The 16,330-nt window shown below is 37.4% G+C and overlaps 1 pseudogene across 1 annotated transcript in view; it reads right to left on the bottom strand.

The window, feature by feature from the left end:
* The window catches only part of LOC311617507 (small RNA 2'-O-methyltransferase-like), a 182,043-nt pseudogene that overhangs the window by 128,302 nt on the left and 37,411 nt on the right, over positions 1–16,330 (bottom strand). The window contains exons 2-4 of the transcript in view: positions 13,733–13,864; positions 7,572–7,700; positions 3,788–3,913 (exon numbers count right to left, since the gene is read on the bottom strand). The product of the transcript in view is annotated as a small RNA 2'-O-methyltransferase-like (transcript). The remainder of the gene's footprint in view (positions 1–3,787; positions 3,914–7,571; positions 7,701–13,732; positions 13,865–16,330) is intronic.

The raw sequence follows: 16,330 nt of genomic DNA, 5'->3' as shown, positions 1-16,330 counted from the left end.
TGGCTGGGGCAGTGCAGAATTCTTGTGTCATCACCATAGCGACAAGATAAGCATTCCGCCCCTAACCACATCCATCTTTGTTGGGTCAATTTGCATACTCACTCCTGATTGGCTGATGAGCATTGCAAAAGTACTGTCAATTTGCATCTTTCTCTTTTATTAGTGTAGATAGTCTGAGAAAAAGCATTTCATCCCTGGCTCCACTCTTACAGGTTCCCTTCTAAAAAACATCATGGTTGCCATCTTTTTTCTGTATCATAGGCCTCATTCTGACTACTCAATTAGAAATGTCAACCCATTTAGCATTCTCAAGGCCCTTACCATGCTCTATTTTTATCTTACTATTGATTTTATTTCCTTTTATTATGCAGAAACTTAACTTATTAAATATAATATTTACTTTTTATTGTCTCTTCTCCACAAGAAAACAGGTTGCATGAGAACCGGGGGTATCAAAATTTTACCCATATATTCTGTGAGCTTGAAACAAGCAGTGGCATTCAATAAATAGTTATTGAATTGAGTAGATTAAGAACTGAATATTCCATGTCTAATTAGGCATAAATATGTATATCTCTCTTACTCTTTAATCTTTTTTTTAATCTAAAATGTTAACACAAATATTGTAAAATTAACTTTCTTTTGTAAATAAAATTTCCAAGGTTTTTCAAAATTTGTACATGTAACAGACCTGCTTCATTCATTTTTAACAGCTGCATAGGGTTTATTGAATCTAATAAATATTTATTTTACCACTTGAGTATTGATGGCAAGTAGATTGTTTAAAATATTTTACTATTATAAACAACACTGTCATGGATAGCCAGCCCCATAGAAGTCTTTATTCATATGTAATGTTATACCTGAATGGTAAGTCCTAGATAATTTTCTCAGTAATGTGATATGTCCTTCTAAATCATGACAGATATTATCAAATTTCCTTACAAAGAGATTTGCAAATTTATTAAGAATTATCAATGTGTCCTTGTTTCAATCTTCAATAAAATTGGTATATTATGAAAATCTGATAGGTGAAGTAACATATTATTGTCACATATATAAAATAGCTTTCAGAGAGGAAGACGGGGGAGAGAGAAATAGAAACATCAACAATGAAAGAGAATCATTGGTCTGCTGCCTCCTGCAACCTGGGATTGAGCTCGCAACCCAGGCATTTACCCTGACTAGGAATTGAACCATAACCTTATGGTTCATAGCTGACGCTCAACCACTGAGCCACCCTGGCTAGACATTCCTGGTCTTTTGACTAGAAAAAGCAGGCTTATCTTGAGCCATATTTTATCTACACCAATTAGTTTTTCTGGGTTTCCTGTTTCTCTGCACCCAGTCCAGGATATATGAGACAAAAAAAGGAAGCTCAAGGAACTCAAGATTATGTTGTTCACTAAGTCCCCATTGTTACCAGTGAGTCTCTTTCTCTCCACATTTCAGAGTTTCTTATGTTTGTATTCTATATAGTTTCTAGAATTTTTACTGTTTTAGGAGGAAGAAATAGGGAAAAGTATATATACTCCATCTTTCTCTAAGTGAAAGTCTTGTAATTTTATATCATCTAGGGACTCTTCTTTAGACAGTGCATATAAAATTACATAATATAATGCATTTCTTTATTTAGTACATATTGATCCTCCAGTATGAATGGTATTAGAACTAATATGATTCTGCTTTCTCCTAATTTTACTCATTCTTCTCTTCTACCTGACTGTAGCTGGTTACAGTTTTATTATTACATTTTTAATTATAGCATTCTAAATTCTAGCATTTACCCTTACTCATTTAAACATGCTTACTGAGTTGTCATATATAAATATTATGTTTAACACAGATCTATCCTTGCCATCCCACAACCAATAATACAGAAATAACATCAGTATACTTCTCCACCTTTCCCCTTCTAGCTTATGCTTTTTAAAGTTATGCTAAAATATCAACATTGTTATAATTTCTAATATTTACCTGTTTGTCTTCATCACTTGAGTATAATCTCCACATTTGTTTTAAATTTATCCCTAATTAAAATAGATTTAAAGCTCCCTAACAGTCTGCTTACCAGAGACTTTTTCATATATTACCTGAGGGCTCAAATCTATCTTCGATTAGCTTCTTTAAAATATTTTATAGCTACATTCCTAGAAATATACTTAGTTGTTTATTAAAATTGTTTATTTTTTGTTATACTGAAATGATAGTTTCACTGTATATAAAATGCCCTAGTCATATTTTCCCACAATAATTTCATAGGCATTGATTAACCATAGGCTGGAATGAATATTGCTATGAGGTATGAGGCCAGACTGATCTCCCACTTCATATGGAATCTCATATATATACTTTTAATTTTCCCAATGGAGTTTCCCCTTGCCCATGGTTCAACCCTAACTAGCATTTCCAAGGATATAATGTATTCATTCAATCTATAGCACCAGCTCTTCTTTTATTTCTGATAAAATATCTTGAATATTACATTTGATCAATCTCTTTCCCATTTATATATTAGTTTTCATTTTCATTTCATTGTTTGCACTTTCTTCAAGCATATTCTCTACGTACCTGGCTGTTCCATCGGCAGATTCCATCCTCTTATCATCTGCATTCAATGTGGCCTTTATTCATAAGATGTGAGGTCTAATTTTCTTATCCACTTCTTTCTGAGCTCGGCCAGCTTATTTTTTCATTTTCTTTTGTTGTGTTTTCATTTATGTCATGAACCCTGTATCTGCATTACACTCATGTTTTACAGAGGACACTTTTTCATTATGTTCCTTGAATTCTTGGAATAAATTATGCTTAATATTTTCAGGTGTTCCATAACAAGCTTTTTGTTCTATGTTGAATGGTTACATATTTTGTTCCCAAAATGAAGATAATTATTAAAAAAATGTATCAGCTTAGTTTTTTTAATTAACTTTTTTTTTTTTTATGTCCTGGCTATTTGTGAGAGAGTAGGGTGGATCTGGGGTTAGAAATCTGATTTGAGCGAGTAGGAAGCCTCTTTGGCACAGAGTAAAACACCCTATGACTTACAGGGTCCCCTCTATTTCAGTATAGAGCTGTAAATATGGTATGTCTGCTCACTTCTTGCTTTTACCCCATTTTTTCTGCCACTCTAAGATGTCCAGGAGATTCAAGGAAGCTCCTGAAACCTGCCCAGACACCCGATTCTCGTGATTCATAAAAGGGTCCTTAGTGTCGCCCTTCATGTGAGCCAGAGAGACGTGGCTGCCTTGCAGGACCCACTCAAGAGCTGTAGGGCCCCTACATCCTCTCCGCATGTCCACACTTCATGGAATTTGACAGTTCTTCTGTCATTATTAGTCTCATTAACATGATTTAGGACAAGGAAGTTTCACAGCTTTAAACAGATCATGTTTTTCTTCCTGTCTCTTATTTTCCTTGCAGCTTTCAGTGGACTTCTGAAAGCTGAAAAGGATATAAAGCTCTTCAGTTCTTATAATTAGACATCTCCAATGCACACGTTTTGGCAGCTTTACAAACGTTTGCCAAAGTTATTTAAAAATTTTCTTAGTCAAGTATGCAAAAGAATTATTCCTTGTTTTTTGTTTTCAATTTTTATTTACCCTCCAGGAGGGTAGATTTCCCATGTAGCTCTACAGGAGCTTGTAGTTCATGTTATGAAAGCCACATTTAAGAAGAAAGTGTTGTCAACAATGCCTACTTAATTATAGTCCCTGGCACCAAATCTGCCTTCAGAGTTCAGCATAGCTAGTGCCTTGGATGCACAGGGTGGCCCTGCAGTCATTGTTACCTTGCTGACAATTGGCTCCCATGTGGCCAGGCGAGCAGTGGCACTCTCCAGTCACAGGGTCACACTGTCCTGGGCCACAGGAACACCGCTGGACGCAGTCCATCCCGTAGTGATCGGCAGGACAAGCTGCAGGAAGGAGCAAAGCAAAGAACAAAACAAAAAGCAGATTTTTCTTATTAAAACCTTTTGCCAGTCAAGTTTTTCTTATTAAAAACTTGTAAATGCACCACCCTTTCTTTTAATCAGAGAGATTTCCCGACTTGTCTTCAGTGTGGATGTCAATGTAAAAAGGTTACTTTGAAAAAAGCAACAACAAAAAAGGAACTGTTTGAATTGTTGCTTACTTGTATGTAGTTTTAGTTGACAACTGGAATTCCAAGCAAATAGCTATTGTCAAACACTTACATATATGATATAAATGACTCTTACAAACTCAGACTTGCTTTATCCTACGACTGTGTGTGTATGTGTGTGTGTGTGTGTGTGTGTGTGTGTGTTTGTGTGTGTTTGTGTGTGTGTATGTCCACCCTGGAATTTTAGCTTACACTTATACATCAACTAGAGCAGTATTTCCCAAACTTCGCTCATGATGAGAATCACCTGGTGGAGTTGTTAAAACACAGATTCCTGAATCCCAACTAAGAAGTGCTAAACTAGAATTTTTGAGAACATATAGGTAAAATTGCAATACCTAACTTAGTGCTCTGTATATAAAATCTGTCTTAGAGCACTAGTTAAGTATACAATTTTACCTATATGTTCCCAAAAATTCTAGTTTAGCACTTCTTAGTTGGGATTCAGGAATCTGTGTTTTAACAACTCCACCAGGTGATTCTCATCATGAGCGAAGGTTGGGAAACACTGAACTAGAGGCTCAATGCACAAAATTCGTGCAAGAGCAGGCCTTCCTTCCATGGCTGCCAGCACCAGCTTCCCTCTGGCACCTGGGGCCCGGGCTTCCCTTTGGCTTCAAAAGGCACATGGGACCTGGGCTTTCCTCATAGTCCTGGCTTTGTCCAGAAGGTCTTCTGGAAGAACGTCTGGTCTAACTAGCATATTATGCTTTTATTATTATAGACTAGAGGCCTGGTGCACAAAATTTTACACGGGGTAGGGGTGCCTCAGCCAGGCCTGCACCTTCTCCGATCTGGGACCACTTGGAGGATTGGTGACTGCTGGTTTAAACTGGCAGTCAGACATCCCTCTCACAATCCGGGACCACTTTCTTCTAAGCACTCACCTACCTGCCTGCCTGATCGCCCCTAACCACTCTGCCTTCCTGATGCCCCTAACTGCTCCCCTGCCTGCCTGATCACTCCTAACCTCTCTGCCTGTCTGCCTAATTGCCTCTAATCTCTCTGCTTGCCTGTCTGATTGCTTCTAACCACTCTCCTGCCAGCCTGGTTGCCCCTAACTGCTCCCCTGCCTGCCTGATTGCACCTAACTACCTCTGCCTGCTGACCTGATCACCCCTTACTGCCCTCCCCTTTCAGCCTTGTCACCCCTAACTTCCTCCCCTGCCAGCCTTGTAGCCCCTAACTGCCTTCCCCTATTGTCCTGGTCACCACTAACCGCCTCTGCCTTGGCTCCCACCACCATGGCTTTGTCTGGAAGGGTGTCCGGAAGACATCTGATCTAATTAGCCATATTACCCTTTTATTAGTATAGATATAAGATCCAGTATGCTCACATCTCCAAATATTTGCTTATGTATTTATTAATTTATTTGTAAATTTATTTTTCAAGACCAACAAATTTGTTATTTTAATAAGTTACATTTACTAAACTAATTATATTAATTAAAGTAATTTAGCCTGGCCGGTGTGGCTCAATGGTTGAGTGTCGACCTATGAACCAGAAAGTCACAGTTTGAGTCCTGGTTAAGGCACATGCCTGGGTTGCAGGTTTGATCCCCATCAATGATTCTCACTCATCATTAATGTTTCTATATTTCCCTCTCTCTTCCTCTCTGAAATTAATAAAAATATACACTGAGTGGCCAGATTATTATGATCTCTGAACGCATAATAATCTGGCCATTCAGTGTATATCCTATATAATAAAATGCTCATATGCAAATTGTCCCCTCAACCAGGAATTTAACCAGCAGGCAGGCCAGCCAACTGCCCATGTCCCCTCCCCCTTGCCAGGTTGGCTGGACCCCACCCATGTATGAATTCATGCATGGGACCTCTAATTATATATATATATATATATATATATATATATATATATATATAGTTTAATAAATTAACATGATTATGAATTTGTTTGCTTGGTGTGTTTTCATGCTGCAAATTCATTACAAAAATTCATTGAGATGCTAACCGAAATACAGGAAATACACAAGGATAAAATAAATTTCTGTGAGAATCAAGTGAAGGTAACAGCACAAACATAAATGAATTTCTTAATTCCTTGAACTTGTTAAAAGGTGGACTGAAAAATTGGCTTGGACCTACCTAGCTGCCAAAGTAAAGAATAAAAAGTGCTCAGGTACAAGATCACAGCTTTGTGAAGACAGAAATACTCTCAATATTCAGGGAAACCATAGCTTTTGAAGATGCTTTGGCCTGAGGAAATTAGAAAATTTCTCCCAAAGATTCTCTTTGAAGAACAAACACAAAGGAGCCAGTCAGAACCTTTAGGAGATGTTTATGGGTTGGCTTTAACTCAAAGACAACTTGGCTGTTGAGGCCTCAGAGGCAGTATCCACTAGGTTTCAATTTTCCGCTACGAGGAGCCAGGACTTTGTCTTTTTTGCCTTTTATCCTCAGAACAGCAGGTACTGAGGCAGGGTAATTAAAAATACCCTCATACAAAGAACACTGAGCCGTTACCTGCCTAGAGGAGATAAGCATTTTGGATATCTTTAGCCCACAACAACTGAGCACCCTGCCTGATCACAAATGTCACTATCACTCTTCCAAATAAAGAAACCTCTAGTTCACAATCACAGTAATTCTACCTGTCATTTAAGATCCCTTGATGGGATTTTTACTCTTTAAATTATAAAGTATAAGACACAGAACAGTGCAAAAAACACAAATGTGCAGCTCAGTGAAAGATCACAAAGTGAACTCCTCATCAATAGCACAGAGCACGCAGGTTAAAGAACACAAGGTTGCCAGGACCACCTCCTCATCATGAGCTCTCCTACCCACCCATGGCCTCCTCTCCTCTCTAAAGAGTGTTGAGATCTTGCAAAGTATCAAAATACTTAGAAATTGAAAGGTGTAATAGAAGCAAAACGTATTTGTTAAGGATATCCCCAAAGTGTTTAAGCCAGGTCATTTTTAAGGGATCTTTTATTGACAACTGGTCCCTTCAACTATGTCAATAGTGATCTTGTGACAAATATTAAGGTCTTTGGATTTTAGGGAATGAATCGCTTTCTGAATAGTGACAGAACTGCTTAATTTTGAGCTGAATGTTTACTGAGCATAAATGAAATTGTGGAACTTTAGATAATGAATTTGACATCGCATAACAGGAATCCCCAGTTTGATCTGATCTTGCCAGATTTTTTAATCCTTATGTTTGTCCAACATTGATAGGGCAAGAGAAGTTATGATCAAAGGACTCTCTTTGGCTGCCTTCACCAACATCAGCTCTAAAACTCCCGATGTAAGTGCTCCACATCCTAGAATTTAGGTCAGTTGGTGTTTGCTGTTACTACAGTAAATTATTCACTAAAATAATTGCAGCAATATCTATTTCCTAAGTGTGGTTCTTAAAAATTCTGCTTTAGCATATCCATTTCATGATAGGTAGAGTGACTTACTTTGATTGCAGTCAGCCCCAATGAAGCCGGGAGGGCAGTCACAGGTGCCAGTCATGGTGTCACAGTTGCCACCATTCAAGCACTTACAAGTCCTTTTGCAATAGGGACCATAAGTGCCTTTTGGACATTCTGTTAAAGGAGAACAAACAAAATGTGGTACTGTTACTTGAAGCAATCAGTTTAAATTTATGCCCATAGACATGTGGTTTACTCAACATTCCAATTACTGTTCTTTGGTACTTTCAAGCTATTGTTTCAAGGCGTGGACTTACTGAGGATACATGATGATATAGATGCCACAGAAATATAGATGAGGACATAAAGTTCCTGATGCCACTAACTAATAAGCTATAAGAAGCAACTTTGAACTTCTTTGAAAAATCTCACTTTTAGAGAATAATCAGAATAGGGGACAATTTACCAAAGAAGATTATTTCATTCCAGCCTTGATAAATTTATTTATTTTGATTAATATTTATGTGTTATAGCTTTTCTTGCCTGGGATGATCTGGGTTTAATACAAGTAAGAATTCAAAATAGCATAGAGGAAGTATCTTTATTTTCTGTTGGTTTCTCAGCTTTCTACCTTGACACATATGAACATGTGGCTTACCATGATGATATCTGTGATAGAAATTTTAGATAAATATTCACATTTCAAGATAAAGGGAGACTGGACATGACCAAGAGTGAGCTGAAAACCCCATTATGTGTGCAATGATTGGGGTGTTTAGCTAGGACAATAGTCCAGTTAAAACATGAGCAGAGTACCTGAACAGACACTTTTTCCAGGAAGACATAGAGATGGCCAACAGATATATGAAAAGATGTTCAACTTCACTAGCAATAGAATAAATATAAATCATAAAATCAAAGCCATAATGAGATACTTCCTCACACCTGGTAGAATGGCTATCCTATATAATAAAGATGTAATATGCAAATGGTGATTACGCCATGAAGCTTAACAACCAACCACATAGTGACCAGATCTTGGGTTAGCAGGAGGATGGGGCAGTAAGCTACAAGCAGGTAGCAGAGATGGGCAGTAGAGAGCTACAGCAAGGGGCAGGGTAGCAAGCTATGAGGGGGCAGTGGGGGTGAAGGGAACTAGGGGAGGGCAGGGAAGTGGGCTGAGAGCTACAGGAGGGTGGCAGGGCATTAAGCTATGAGGGGGGCATGTAAGGGGAGCAGAGGAAGCTACAGGGAGCAGCAGTGATATATTGGCTACAAGTGGGCAGCAGAGAGCTACTGGAGTGTGGTAGTGAGCTACTGGCAAGCTACTGGCTCACAGATTCATGTGCAGGGCTACTAGTTATTAACAAGACAAGAAATAACAAAAGTTGGAGAGGATGCAAAGAAAAGGGACTCCTTTTACACTGCTGGTGGGGATGTAAGTTGGTATAGCCTCTATGGAAAATTTTAGTCTTGAAAATCATAGAAGTTTGAGTTTCAAGAGACCTCAGCTCCATTTGGTTCAACTCTTATTTTAAGATGACAAAGTTAAAGCCTACAGAGTGAAGTGACGTGTAATATCTATTGAACAACATTCTGTCACCAGTTGAAGATAACTCTCTTTACTCTTGTCATACATTTAAAATATAATGCTATAGCAAGTTTGGAATAGATTGTGATCTGAATCTTCCACTTACTAGTGTTACCACCTTGAGTAAGTCCTTTCTTTCAGTTTCTGGTTCTTCATTCCCAAAGGGATAACAATAAAATCACAGGCCTATTGTGGGAACTAGAGTGAAAAACTAGAATATCTAACACATTACCAAACCCATAAATCACCCAAGTCAGTGGTAGCTATTATTTTCATCGATAGTGGCAGGAACATTGGTGTGCCTGTAGCATAACCCTTTCCTTACCTGCTTGACCTGAGTCAAATAATTTAATATTTGATTTCATTCCTTTCTCCTGGAAAAACTTTCCCGTGGAAGCATAGATCTAAAAGTGACTAAACTAGACCACATGACTCTTCCTTCCTTCCCTTTTATTCTGTATTTTTATGTAAGAATCAGATGGAAAAGAACATTTTTAAATATTTCACATGTACCAGAGTTTTAGAGATATAAGTCAAATGGTTTTCTTCGAGATTCAGGTTTTTTGTTCTTGTTTTTTTTTTTTTTTTTTTTTTTTTTTTTTTTTTTTTTTTTTTTTTATAATTCCTACATATATCCTGTTCTAAACCTTGAGTTCTCACTTTGAGTCTCAGACTCAAAATAGTGTCTCGTTGACACTATTTCTTTCCTTGTCTTTCCCCAAGAATAAGTAATTTTAGAAAAGATAATTTTAAAGTAAAATTCTCAATGATGGAGATGGAAAGAAAAACACTTTAAAATTATTCATACCAAAGGTTGTTTCTCTAATATAGCTGTTATATTGCTTTAGTTTTCTCTATAAAAATTAGAGGGTTTATTTCACCTTCTCTTTTGTCATCCCCTCTTTCCAAGGGATATCAGTGTTCATAGCTAATTGACCCTTCTCTTTTACACACATTCTACAGTCCTTCTAAGAAGTTCTTTAACTCCTTCACAAAAAGTCAATAGAATGAACCTACAAACAAAATTAATGATTAAAAAAGAGTCCCCATCTCCTCCTCTTCTCATATTAACCAAGATAAAATATCCTTCTTCATGTCCCCTGAGTCAGTCTTTTAGAATGTAAATTTTTATAGTTTGTACCATTACTATGTGTGATACTTTAAAAATGTTTGATTGATTGATATTGAAGTACATACGAGACAGCAAGTTGAAGGCATGGAGTTTGAAACAAGGAAGTCTAGTGTGTACTGCTGGCATATTGCCTCCACAAAGGATGTTAAATTAATAAGAGTTGATTAGCATAGAAAATTCTGGAGTCACATTACTCTGAAGTGAAAGGTGACATGGATTTCTGTGCAAATAAGGAAAAGAGCAACCCCCAATAGAGTCAAACTTATGAACTTGTTAATGAGAAAAATGTTAACTTGTGAATATAATTATGAGAATCAGCATCTCAGTTGAAAGGGGGGAAAAGTTTATGTATAATTATTTGATAAATTTAAATACCTGATATATGTAAATCTCTATATTTTGAGATCACTTTTATGTGACTCAAAATTACTTTGGAAACATAATTTCCCTCTGAGGTATACCCATTTTGCAAACTATGTTAATGGTGGTAGAGCATTTGATAAAATAATTTCTTTGAGAAATAAATTACCTGAGAAATAAATTACCTGATTTCTAGCCTTCAATTTAGTTATCCTTTTGAAATAGGATCATTGACTTTGATGAACAAACTAATGAGTCCACCATCTGTTGAGAGACAGTATATGTGCTATCCTCTTAGTCCCACAACTCATTAAAGTTATATCAAGAGTATGGTATTTGTTTACAGAAGAAGTGCCCACAACTATTTTCCCCCTTCAAAAAAATAAGTATTTTTATAACAATTACACTTTCTTGCATAATTCTGTGGCTATGTAACAATTTGTCTTCTGGAATCATGCACACATCCCTTGCTCACATGGTCAATAAAGTGAACAAGGAAACAAATGCCCAGAACATAATGATTTTATTTGACTTGTTGCATGAAATCCAGCCTCCTTTCCCTCATTTCCTAACATTCCATGTTGATCATTACTTGGCTATTGGTCTGTCCTTTACAACCACGTCTCCTGGAAAATTGTGTCTCTCTGACAAGGGATGTTTAGTTATTTTCTATTAGAAGGTGACTTTTTTTTCCTACGTAGTTTGACTAGGAAGAAGCTTGGATATGAATTCACAGTTCTGATTTGTTTAACATTAAAGGCATCTGTATACTATGATGATGTAAATGCCTTTGTAAGTTCATTAGGAACTTAGAACAAGGAAGGTTGTGCCTATATTCTGAGTCACAGCTTCGAAGCAGATAAAACGCATACATCTGTTTTAACAGGGTCTGATTTCCCAGTAGTTGACCAGATTACTCACAACTCACACATACACTAGCCATTATTAGGAAGTTTTATTTTATACTTAAAAGAGATACTATGATTTGGCCTGTAAATTTTCATTGCCATGAGCAAGAAGAACATGAGAATGAGATTTCTGTCAACATCTTGATATCACCTTCTGGCACACATGAGTTCTCCTGTGGCCCATGTTTCTCCAAACGTTCTAAACCAAGTATGAGGGTGCCTTATGAATACTCTCAACGGAATTGCCCATGATTTGAGAGGATCTCAGTGCCTTAAATTCTCTCAAAGAGAGTCATTATACATAGTGAGTACTGCAGGTTAAAAAAAATAAAAGATTTCCAGGGTCCAGAGTCACTTTACAATTTCTTAAAGGTCCAAAAATACACAGCGTGATGAGTTTACATCTCCTGGGGAAGTTTGTTTTTTCCCCCAATGCTATCCATGCACTGAAACTGACCAGCCCGTTATAAATTATGGACAAGTGGTGAGATTCCCACTGCACATTTGTCTGCTTCCTCTGACTTCTACCAAGAGAAAATTTGGATTCTCCAATCTGAACTTGAGAACATGAAAGCCCAGTTGTTTTTGGCTGCTGAAACTTTTGCGTTCGAGCCAGCTGCACCTTTTATGAATATTTTCTTGAACCCTTTTTCGTAGTCCTGTAATTACAGTGGATGTTGCCAAGGAACCTTAGCAGCAACTTCCAACCACGTGTTGCCTGGAACCAAGCCAACCTGACTAGCCAGGGAGCAGCTCCCTGCCTCAGCCTTGCTTTTACAAGGCGAAGTTTCCCTCCTTCAACCCAAGGAGGCTTGCCTTGCCTTCTAAATAAAAGTGCTATCAGCTTTTTGTAACTTGATAATATTTTATTAACATAAAGTATCCTGATATCTAGAAGTAATTCTTCCTGGGAAATACGACAGAATCAAGTGCGAGGGAATCCTTTCTTTCTCTATTAACAAGTGTGTTTAAAATGTACCATAACCAAAAGAAATAATTAAAATTTTACTCATTTTATATTTTAGTTCTTCATTTCGAATAACTGTAGTGGTTATGGATCCCAAACACAATGCTATTTGAAACCATGTCATAGACACTTACTTGTGTCTTGAGCTGGCAATGTTTAAAATTAGGGCAAAAAAAAGAGAAGTGATATTCAAAATATACATTCTGTGGCTTGCAGAAAATTAAAATCAATAGCTTGACCATGAGTGTATGTTTCATAGGTAGCATTTGGAGGCATAAGGAATCCAGAAATCAGTCCACATACTGGCAAGATTAGGAAAGGAAAATAGAAGGAATCTGCCTTGGGAGCAACTAGAGAGGAAAGAGTGGTGATGGCCAAGTTGGGGGGGGAAAATGAAACTGAGGCCAAATCATTTTATTCTTAAACCTATAAAAAGTACATTACAAATAATTACAAGCTTAAAAATTAAGTAGCTGACTGAACATTTTAACATGCTCCTTGGGACTTTTGATTGTGTGTTCTCCTATAAACATTTTCGATGTTAACATTCCTAGCAGATCAATATAAGGTGTTTGGTCTAGGGACTATTCTTTTTTTTATTACATAACAATGAGCCAACTGGCATTTTATCCTTTAAGCAAATCATTGTTTTCATTCCAGAGTAACAATTTGTTTAATTTGATTGTTCCTAAGCAGATCCTAGAACTTACCTGACATATCTCTTTCATATGTTGCTATTTCTGTACATTGATTTATAATCATCAGTTCATATGTTATTCTTTATTTCTTTTTCTTTATCTATTTCTTGTCTCCTTTTCAGGGAGATAATTTTAATGGAAAAGGCAAAGTCAGAGAACAAATTGCACAAGAAAGTTTATGTTTTCAACCATTCAATAAAAATTCCCACCCTGACCGGTTTGGCTCAGTGGATAGAGCGTAGGCCTGCGGACTGAAGGGTCCCGGGTTTGATTCTGGTCACGCGCATGTACCTTGGTTGCGGACACATCCCCAGTGAGAGGTGTGCAAGAGACAGCTGATTGATGTTTCTATCTCATCGATGTTTCTCTCTATCCCTCTCCCTTCCTATCTGTAAAAATCAATAAAAATATACTATTTTAAAAAAGTTTCCATAAGATTTGTTATGAATTAGAAGCTTGAATTAACATTTTCTCTTTAGCATTCCAAGTGATGACGCACACTATTGGTGTCTCTTCTGTAAGTTATAACTAAAGCGGAGCACACACTTACGGAGATGACAGCGGTTTCCATGGTAGCCGGGCAGACAGGTACATATCCCCGTGACTGGGTGACAGTCCTCTTTCTCGGCCGAACACTGACATACCTGTTTACAGTCCTTCCCATATGTGCCTGGTGGACAAACTAAGAGGAAGAGGAAATGTAAACCCAATGAATTAAATTTGTCTGTGTAAATATAGCTCTAAAAGTGAAAGCAGGGGGGAAATTTATTAAATAAGACCATTGCCTACAGAAGCGTGCTGCCCTTTGGGATTTAGGTTTCATTAAATTTACTTGGGGATTACTTCACTGTTTTATTTTGTTTTGTGCAGTCAATTTGTGACCAACTGTCAAGGGCCGGCTGCAATTTTCTTGTCACTGAAGAAAATCATAGGGCGATGTCAGGTAAAATCAACTAAAATAATAGTATAATTCATGAGGGACCACATATCTGGATGAAGATATTTTTTCTGCTGTAGCCGGTTTTAAATTCTCAAGGTTGTTTCTCCCTGCACATTAGCGTGGACTGTATTTGTGTCACTTGTCAGCGACTCTGCTGGGTTGTGCTGTTTCTTTTTACAGGCCGAGCAGTAAAAGCTTTTGCTCCAACTTCTAAATAATACCTTGCCATTTTGTTAAGAAAATAAAATGGCTTTCTGGGTGTTTTTCAGGTTACAAAACGGAGTCAAATAGACATTTTTTGAGTTTCACAGTTGTGTTTAAAGACAATTCAAACAAACTGATAAAAACAAACAAAAAACAAAACAAAAAAACACACACACACACACACAACAACAACAAAAAAAATTTGAGAGGCTGGTTATTATATATCCTGCAGGCCTAACATTGAATAATAATTTCTAAATCAAGCTCTTTACTTATCACCTAGGGCAGTGGGCATCATGAAAGGCCTTCCATTGGAGAAGTTACTGACTCCTGGTTCACTGCATCCATGTTTTTTGTTGACTGGTCCTTGGTGCCTGTTTTCTTAGCATCTACTATCTTTAAGGGCACTTCTTGTTTTCCTAGCATCCACTGTCCTTAAGGACATTTCATCTTCCAGTTTTCTTTAAGTAAAAAATGGCAGTTTTCTTTAAGTAAATTCTAATTTTGAGGGCTATGGGTGGCTTGCTTAGTATTAAAAACAAAGGAAATACAGGGAATAAATAAAAAAGGAGGGTCTGCTGAAATCGGTTTGGCTCAATGGATAGAGCATCGGCCTGCGGACTGAAAGGTCCCAGGTTCGATTCCGTTTAAGGGCACGTACCTTGGTTGCGGGCACATCCCCAGTGTGGGGTGTGCAAGAGGCAGCTGGTCGATGTATTTCTCTCATCGACGTTTCTAACTCTCTATCCCTCTCAATTCCTCTCTGTGTAAAAATCAATAAAATATATTTTTTTTAAAAAAAGGAGGGTCTGGTTTTCCCTTTCTGACTGGGAGATGTGCAAATACAAGAGCATTCAATGGAACCTGACTCAGTTTCTGAACAGCTACTTATGTCATCTGCGGTTGGACTAGCCTTTCTTTTATCTGAGAATCACCGATTGCTCAAATCCATACCAGTGAAGCATCTATCCTGCACCAGCCAGGTATGCTGAACAGCATATCAAGCTTTAGCGCCTGAAAGGTTTACTAACTTTTTTGTTAATAAGAGGTTAAGCCGGACTAACTGACCAGGGCCTTTCAGAGGTGACTGTATGATAGTCTCCCTCCCCTCACTTCATTGTCACTAATCACAAGCAGTCATCATTTACATTCCATTGGTATGTGATGAAAAGAGTTCCCCAAAGGAAGGTTTCTAACGCAAGAGACTGGCAAACAATCCAAAAAATTAAAATATATTTTGTTAGAGGCCTCTCATAATGTTAGAAACCAAAAGCTACAGTTATTACAAATTCTTCTCATTAGGTTCTTCCTATCACTGGGAAGACTGGATTTTTTTGTTTGGGTTTTGTTTTGTTTTATGTGTGTGTTTTTGTTGTTTTATTTGTTTGTTTGTTTTTGCCACAGGGTTAAGGGAGCATAGAGTGTGGTCCTGCCACAGCAAATATGGCTACAAAACCTGTGTTCTGTAGAGGTTAATAATATTAAGAGGTCAAAGTGGCTGTGCTGAACATGATGGGTTTATTTTATAAGTTCCAGTACCCCAATTTATTTAGCATTTTCATCTTGAGATCTAGGTTCATTGCTTAAGGCTTTGAGGAAAGGGACATTTGAACTGGTCTGTGTTGAGAAGAGCCATCAAGAATGCTGTGCTGGTCTGCAGGCATCCATGAAAAGGCGTGTGGTCTAGAGGAAATGGCATGCACTTAGGTCAGGCACTGCAATGGACCTTATCTGTGGCTTTAAACAAGCTGTTTAAGCTCCAAGGCCCTCGCTTTCTTTATTTTTTTTCCTAATGGGATTAATAAAATCTTAATTATCATCATAAATTATTATGAAGAATAGCCTAATGGACATAGTGGCATATAGTGTCTCAATAAAATTAATTTCCTTTCCCTTGACACATTTAAAATCAGAATCAATATTTAACAAAGGGGACGTATATGAGCAAACATCATAAAAACATTCAGAATAATTATGGGGAAATTATCTAATATTTAAAGACCA

Source organism: Pipistrellus hanaki (assembly GCF_964339955.1).
Source record: "Pipistrellus hanaki genome assembly, chromosome: 2".
NCBI lineage: Eukaryota > Metazoa > Chordata > Mammalia > Chiroptera > Vespertilionidae > Pipistrellus > Pipistrellus hanaki.
This window is presented reverse-complemented; position numbering and strand designations above follow the sequence as displayed.